Genomic DNA, 9,210 nt, shown 5'->3' with positions numbered 1-9,210 from the left:
GTCAAAGATTCAATAGTAACACACGCAAGAACTCACACTGGTGAAAAACCTTTTTCCTGCTCAGTTTGTGGTCGAGGATTCCGTCATAAGAGTGCCGTAAAAGTACACACAAGAACCCACACTGGTGAAAAACCTTTTTCCTGCTCAGGTTGTGGTCAAAAATCCGCTCGCAAGGATTGCTTTAAGAGACACGTGTGCATTGGGTGAGAAGCAGTGGCCAATGACATCCACGCTGCCTTCATCAGATTGTGCACACAGGTCAATTTTAGTCTGTAAAGTTTCCTCAAATCCGGTTGAGGATTGAATGTAATGGTACCGTATTGCCAAAAGTATTGGCTCACCTAATTAATTCTCAAGTTGAGTGGCATTATATACACTCTTTCAAACTACTTTTCACAGCTAATATTTGAAACAGCGGACCCCTAATTACAAAAAATCTAAATGGTTCATCAATAATATAATTACTTAAATATGGATAATTATGATTGGCTCACATATATTAGTTTTTTTGGGGAGGGTTGATTATGTATAATTTAAAAAGTTACTATTACTACTCTTGATTGACAGTGACATATTATGACTGAGTATTGGAGCCAAATAAAGGGAGGGGAAAAAGGGACTACGAAATTAAAGGTGTACACTTACTACAAGGAAAAAAGTATTATTACGAAGGGGCAATGTAGCTGAATAAGGGGCTATGCACTTTATGTTCATGTTCTGTAGCTGGGAGCTCCGACAAAGCATCAGTAAAATCCTTCAATTGATTATAATTTGATGTAGAGCCTCACAAGATGCTTTCATTATTGTTGACTTTAGTGGAGGCGACAAAGCGCTACAGGAAGTACGTGGCTGCTTATTCAGCTACATTACCCCTACGTAACAGGACGACTTTTTTTCCTCCTAGTAACAGTACGACTATAATCTCATAGTCCTCTTTTCTTTTTTTTGGCCTAATAATTTGTCGTACAAATCGGACGGTAATTATTAAAATTGTTTGAGCTTTTAATGATTTCAGCCCCCGTCGATGACTTCAGCCCCCTCTCGACTCTGCTTCGAATTTTAAAGTGCTTGTACTTGACCGTGCTTGTTAATTTTATTCATTTTAAACAATTTGTTTTCATTCAGTCCTAGCCTCCTCTTGTTCAGAACAAGCCTAATTATAATTACAATAACTCAAAACTAGGGTTGTAACTAAAACAGATACTTCGTTACCAAGTTGATTCTAAGATTCAGAAAATATGACGGGACTGCCTTTTCTGCAATACCCGAAGTATCGTGGGTACCGACGTGGCAGATCTGGCCGCTTTTTGTGTGTGACATATGAGGCTGCACAAGTTGCCAACTACACCGCTCAAATGGGGGTTGTAAATGAGCGGTTATATGGCAACCAATACTGTGCTAAAGAATGAGAAAAGCAGTGAACGTATGCAACATGGCAGTGACGTGCATTTAAGTCGTTTAAAAAATATATTTTTTTTTAGTTTAACCCCTTAACACCTAAGCCTTTTTTTTCCCCCCCAAATCTGCGTACCTTTGATGTTGCCTTTATATTTCAAAGAAAAAAAATCAAAATTGCCAGATTGGATCCCTTTTTTAGAACACCATAAGCTTCATGTCCAAACTGTTGTTTTCTTCTTCAACCAATTATAATCAACATTTTGGACCCAAAAAGACAAAAAAATCCCAATATTTTTGTCAAAATTTGTAATATAGATGTCCTATTGACAACCAAACATGCTCGACGAAACGTTTTTAAGCGTGATATTTATTCAACTTGTTAGGATAAACATTCAACAGAAAAAAATGAGACTGAATAGTTTAATATTTGATAATTCAACAAAAAAGCAGGTATGGTCAAAGGCAAGAGTGCAAAATAGTGGCTATATCAGGGGTCGCGTTAACCGAATATTTTCCGTCGTTGACCGGTTTTTTAAAACGGTGACGGAAAAAACTGAAGTCCATCCGTCATTTTGACAGGTTGCATTTCACACCCACAGGGTGGCAAGTGAGCATATTAATTAGCTATTGTCTCTCTTGATGCATGACGTCGTTGGCCTTACTCGGAAAAATGTTAAGGCAACTGAGTGTTTGCCTTGCACGGCCAGACTGTTCTCCCTGTATTTTTCAAACACAGAGAGAAAAGTCTGGGACACAGCCTCTCGAGAAGGTACAAAATCAATCGACAAATCAGATTTGTTTATGTGCGTGACGTGTTCTTCACGAGCAACATCACTCTTGCGCGCCGAAAGTCGTCTCTAGAACAACACGGATGGCGAACGAGAGGGCCGAGAATATGTTCCAATCCGCGGTAAATTGAGTTTTAAATAAGCTAAAGCACAACGAGTCATTGACAAGTCTGTCTCTCGCTAGCCATGTTGAATAAACTCCGTTCTCCTCGTATGTTTACTTCCGCGCGCAAGTCCCTCGTCCTGCCCTTGTCGCTTTGCTAGCGGCACGTCTGCCCGTCGCTGATTGGTGAACTCCGCTGTCTGTTTGCCTCTTGTTAAGTGTAGAAAAGGCTACAAAGTTATGTGATTGTTTGCTTAAGATGTTCACAGTTGCTCGTTCAATGCCTTCAGCATCATTTGATTCCCACATTTGGCTGACGTAAATAGGTGAAAAGTTGGATTGCGCATGCACCGTACCAGAATGCGGATGTCAATAGTAAGAAAGTCACGGGTGGATGCACGACATGAGCGTGCGTCTAATTGTGTGTTTGTTCATTGCTGTGCGTAAATGCAAAGTGAGTATCACAAGCAGCATTCATATTTACGTAGACAATTTGTTATGATTACCTTTTGCTGTTGTTATGATAGATCGTCCGATTGTTTTGCGTGGTAGTCCGTTAGCGTGTTGCTATGCTGCGGTTCTAAAATAGCGACAAGTTGCGGCATAGCGCACCGGAAGTAGAGTGAATCCGCCTTCATAATAAGTGCCCGAAACCGGAAGTGCTTAGCTGGAGCGTAGAAAATAGTTCAAGCTTAACTTCGAATATTCCATCTACATGTTTAAATGTAATTAAGTTGAATTTAAGCAATGTATATTTATTTATTGTTTCTTTTCATGTCTTTTGTACAGATAAACCACACACATATATACCCACAAACACCTACTCAAGAATATAACCATTTCCACATCTACATGGACAGTTGGGATGAATGGACTGTATAAAGTTGATTTAAGAGGATTTGCTTTAAAGAAAAAGGAGAAATCCAGCCACCTGTCCAAGTGCCGTGATTGCCTCTACTTTGAGTGGGCCTTAAGTGGTGTTTGGCCAACACACTGACGTGAACACAGCTAAAATCAACCTGAATCAGCGGGAATCCAGTTTTCTCCACTACATTAAGCTTATTCGGACAGAATATTAATTAAAAATGAATGAAAACTAAATACTATAGAATATGTCATTATTATCATTTTAAAAATGTAAGTGACTGGTAAAAATAGATTATGACCGGATTTTTATGACACTGTCAGTCAAAATGACAGACAACCAAAAAGTCTAGCGCAACCTCTGGGCTATATATATAAAAAATTATATCTTACACAGTGTGTAGTATACGTATTTATATACAGTGGGGCAAATAAGTATTTAGTCAACCACTAATTGTGCAAGTTCTCCCACTTGAAAATATTAGAGAGGCCTGTAATTGTCAACATGGGTAAACCCATGAGAGTGGAAGAAAAAAACCAGAAAATCATATTGTTTGATTTTTAAATAATTTATTTCCAAATTAGAGTGGAAAATAAGTATTTGGTCACCTAAAAACAAGCAAGATTTCCGGCTGTCAAAGAGCTCTAACTTCTTCTAACGAGGCTCCACTCGTTACCTGTATTAATGGCACCTGTTTTAACTCATCATCGGTATAAAATACACCTGTCCACAAACTCAGTCAGTCACACTCCAAACTCTAGTATGGCCAAGACCAAAGAGCTGTCGAAGGACACCCGAGACAAAATTGTAGACCAGCAATAGGTAAAACGATTGGTGTAAAGAAATCAACTGTGGGAGCAATTATTACAAAATGAAAGACATACAAGACCACTGATAATCTCCCTCGATCTGGGGCTCCATGCAAGATCTCACCCCGTGGCGTCAAAATGATAACAAGAACGGTGAGCAAAAATCCCAGAACCACACGGGGGGACCTGGTGAATGACCTAGAGAGAGCTGGGACCACAGTAACAAAGGCTACTATCAGTAACACAATGCGCGGCCAGGGACTCAAATCCTGCACTGCCAGACATGTCCCCCTGCTGAAGAAAGTACACGTCCCGGCCTATCTGCGGTTCGCTAGAAAGCATTTGGATGATCCAGAAGAGGATTGGGAGAATGTGTTATGGTCAGATGAAACCAAAATAGAACTTTTTGGTAGAAACACAGGTTCTGGTGTTTGGAGGAGAAAGAATACTGAATTGCATCCGGAGAACACCATACCCACTGTGAAGCATGGGGGTGGAAACATCATGCTTTGGGGCTGTTTTTCTGCAAAGGGACCAGAATGACTGATCTGTGTAAAGGAAAGAATGAATGGGGCCATGTATCGAGAGATTTTGAGTGAACATCTCCTTACATCGGCAAGGGCATTGAAGATGAGACGTGGCTGGGTCTTTCAGCATGACAATGATCCCAAACATACAGCCAGGGCAAAAAAGAAGTGGCTTCGTAAGAAGCATTTCATGGTCCTAGAGTGGCCTAGCCAGTCACCAGATCTCAACCCCATAGAAAATCTGTGGAGGGAGTTGAAAGTCCGTGTTGCCCAACAACAGCCCCAAAAAGTCACTGCTCTAGAGGAGATCTGCATGGCGGAATGGGCCAAAATACCAGCAACAGTGTGAAAAGCTTGTGAAGAGTTACAGAAAACGTTTGGCCTCCGTTTTTGCCAACAAAGAGCACATAACAAAGTATTGAGATTAACTTTTGGTATTGACCAAATACTTGTTTTCCACCATGATTTGCAAATAAATAAATGAACAATAAAAACAAATAGATAAACCAAACAATATTATTTTCTGTTTTTTTTTCCCACATTCTGTCTCTCATGGTTTAGGTTTAGCAATGTTGACAATTACAGGCCTCTGTAATATTTTCAAGTGGGAGAACTTGCACAATTAGTGGTTGACTAAATACTTATTTGCCCCACTGTATAAACGACAATATAAAATTTGTTGGATACTTTTCCTTTCAATGTGCAACACAGGCCATAAAATGAAAACTATATTCATTTTTTAGTCTTTGATTCCTCAGAAGCCTTGGTAGAACTGCCAGTGGCAGTTCCTCTCTGGGTGGAGACATAGGCCTGCATTGCATGTCTCACACACCCAGGCAGTAATCCTCTTCAGAGTTGGCGCTCCATGCTGACCCTCTGCGATTTCGGTCTATGACCACACTGGAATCTCCAGCATCTCTACAGCCCTCTCCAAGACATAGGTCAGGTAGAAGACGAGTACTTATTTCATTGCCATTTCATAGCACGTACACAGTATATCTGTTCCTCATCACAACACAAACTGTAGCATAGTAGTAGCAGGGGTGAGAGTGGCTAGAAATGTCTCGCCGGAACTCCGCCACGGAGCCATAATCTTTCTGGGGGGGGGGGGGGGGGTTTGCAAAAATAAAAGATAACAGAACAAGCAGTAACACCAACCTACATCTCCTAAGTTATCCCCACACATTTCCTAAATGCAAAACCTGAATTTTAACTACTTAAGAGCATTGGATGTTCATTAAAATAGCGTACCGTACGTAACACGTCACCTTTGCTCATTAATTTTCATGACGTTAGCAACTGTTGCTAGGGGGGGTTCAAACATGCATTTGTCCCTCATGCTAGATGTTGCATGTTGTTTTGGTTGTTATACAATATTTTACAATAGTATTGTTTCCCTTATGATATTTGTAAGTTTATTTTTATATTTTTTTTCTGCCTCTGTAGTTCTTTGTTTTATGAGTTCTCTATACAGTGTATTTTTCTTCTTACAAGCGTTTTGTAATCCCTTCGCGAACCACGGTCGATCTTTGTACTTTTGTTTTCTGCTCTTCCGTTGTATTGGACAGTTTTTATCATCATATACACAGTCGATGTCAATTCAATTACAAACATTTTCCCAATTCTGTGCCAGTAAATCCTTTTTAAATGAGTTCCTCACTCGCCTGGACATTTACATTCTGCTCTGGCAAATTTCTTAGCTAGGTTATTATAAACTGTAAAAACTGGTAGGTGATCACTAATATCGTTAATTAACAGTCTGCTTACTGTATTACTTTCAATGTCATTGGTGAATATATGATCTATTAAAGTAGCACTGTGGGTTGTGATTTGACTCGGTCTGGTGATTTTTGGATACAAACTCATACTGTACAGATTATTGATAAATTCATCAACCGATTGGTGCTTGTTCGGATTGAGCAAGTCAATATTGAAATCCCCACAAAATGCGCCCCCACTTTGTCCGGTGCAGATTCTTGACTCTTTACACTACTCTTGACTACTCACAGTAGTCACGTCATTTCACCCGCAAGTCTTTGCGCCTGCTTTATTTTCCGACACGTGCGCTCAAACTGCGTGTGGTTGATTAACTCTGACAAATAGGGATGGGAATTGATAGGATTTTTACGATTCCGATTCCATTATCGATATTGCTTAACGATTCGATTCTTTATCGATTCTCTTATCGATTCTAATTTGGGGAAAAAGAACAAACGTTTTGATTGGCATCGAGTTTGTTTAATCAGAAGTCACAACCTTACAAACTCACAGCGAGATCAAAAGAGGCCCAAAGCCTCAATGTTAACTGTGGCAATAAGTGGCAAATACTGTACACAAGAATGTGTAACATTTTACTGAAACATTTATCTGATAGAAATAAAAAATATTGGTATATATTGGCAGATAGGTTGTTGTTCTGCATTTGGCAATATGTGTTGAAGCAGGGGTCCCCAAACTTTTTCCTGTGAGGGCCACATAACTTTTCCCTTCTCTGATGAGGGGCCGGGGTCAGTTTGTTACAGGAAAAAGTGTGACGATTGCAGAAGTGCATAAATGTAAAAAAATATTGTTTTTCAGAAAGCCACAATCAAATAACCCTTTCTGGATTCTTTATAATAATAATAATGATTAATAATAAAAACTATTAATTAAATAGATAATAACCAAATAGCCCTCTCTGAATTCTTCACGGAAAAGGCCAGAAAATAAACTAGGCCTGCAAGCAGGACTGAACGGGCCCTCGCAATCTAGCGCAACTCGGACGTCACGCAACTCGGACTGTGTGCAGGTCAGGGTGGTGGCGGATCCTCCTCTCTAATCATCTCATTAGAACCTAACATGCTCGAAAATCGCCTATTTACATTCCCACACCCAAGAGATAAAAACTCCTATTGGAGAGAGTACTACAAAAAAGGAGCCACTACTGAGCTGTGCAGCCAAGCCCTTATTCAAAACCAAAATTAATCTTCTAACTGGGCCAATTCGACCAAGTGTGCCAAATATTGTGGCTCTATAAGCTGCCTGAGTCTCTGAAAAAAAAGATTTCCTTTAAATGGCGAACAAAGGGTCGTCACGGCAACAGACAAAGACACGTGGACATTGGCCGTAAATAAGTATTTTAATAGGTCTTGAAACTACAATGACCAACCTGAAAAGAACTGGACATGTTTTGGAAAAACGAGTGACTTTCTATCGCCACTAGTTGGCGCTGTAGGGTTGATGCAAATGACCCCTACAAGGCCCTTCAGGGTATGACTCTCAACAAGCACGGGAAGTTTGGCGCAGATATCTTGTATATCTGCCGAGTTATGACTGTTCAAAGTTTTTGGAGAGAAAAATTGTTAACAGTCATTTTCACTTTCCTGTTTGGACCCTTCCGCTTCAACGAAACTTCAATATTTTTCATCAGGCAGCTGAAGACAGGTCTTAAGGCTTCCCTTATGCAGGTTTGAGGTAGATTGATTTTTTCTTTTAGAGGAGGAGTGTGTCCCGTAAAAAAGGGCATTTCCTGTTCCCACTAGGAGGCGCCAGGCACAAATGGTAAATGTTCAATCCAGTCCTGCTCAGGCTGGTATACCTCACACACATGCCAGATTTAAAATAGATTGAACGTTGTATGAGGGAGTTATCAGTCATTTTCCGAATTTGGTGTTTTGGCGAAAAAATGGCCGACTTTGGCACCCCGCCCAGGTCAGGCCCGTGAATGAAAACACACCATTTTGATAACTTAAGATTTCATATGCCTCATGAACAGTCTCGCCAATTTTGAGAATGATCAAACTAATTCCCTAGGTGCCAAGGTGTAAAATGTGCACACTGTAAATCGATAAAAATTTCACATTCAATCCAAAATACCCGATTTCCTGTTGGGTTTGGAATATGCATGCAAGAGACTTTTTGGAGCAGTTTTGTACAAGGTATCGACTCTCCGAATTTCATCCCTCTACGTTGAAAAAACCTAAAAGGAGAGGCCTTTTTGAAAATTTCAAGGGGGCGCCACTGAGCCATTTTGTTACATGTGTTCGTAACGTTGCAAGATTATTGAACGTTATGCAAAGCCGCATGTATGTGCAAATTTTGGTGAGTTTTTATGCATATTCAAGCCTCAAAATGTAAACTCTTACTGTGAACCCATGAAAATTTCACATTCGATCCAAAATACCCGATTTCCTGTTGGATTTGGAATATGGGTGCAAGAGACTTTTTAGAGCAGTTTTGCATAAGGTATCTACTCCCCAAATTTCCTCGCTCTATGTTGAAAAAACCCAGTAGGAAAGGCCTTTTTTAAAACTTCTTTCTGTCGCCACTAGTTGGCACTGTAGAGTTGATGCAAATGACCCCTACAAGAACCTTTAGGGTATGACTCTCAACAAACACGGAAAGTTTGGCGCAGATATGTTGCATATCTGCCGAGTTATGACTGTTCAAAGTTTTTGGCGAGACAAATTGTTGACGGTCATTTTCACTTCCAGTTTGGACCTCTCCGCTTCAACGAAACCTCAATATTTTTCATCAGGCACCTGAACACATGTCTTGAGGCTCCCCTGAAACAGGTTTGAGGTCAATAGATTTTTTTCCCTTGGAGGAGGAGCCTGTCTCGTAAAGAAGGCCATTTCCTGTTTCCACTAGGGGCGCTAGGCCTAATGGGTAATATTTCAATGCAGTCATGTTCAGGCTGGGATATCTCATAAACATGGTAAAAATGAAAAAGATTGAACGT

The sequence above is a fragment of the Corythoichthys intestinalis genome, chromosome 13, assembly GCF_030265065.1.
Source record: "Corythoichthys intestinalis isolate RoL2023-P3 chromosome 13, ASM3026506v1, whole genome shotgun sequence".
NCBI classification, from domain to species: Eukaryota; Metazoa; Chordata; class Actinopteri; order Syngnathiformes; family Syngnathidae; genus Corythoichthys; species Corythoichthys intestinalis.
Note: the sequence above shows the minus strand (reverse complement) of the source record.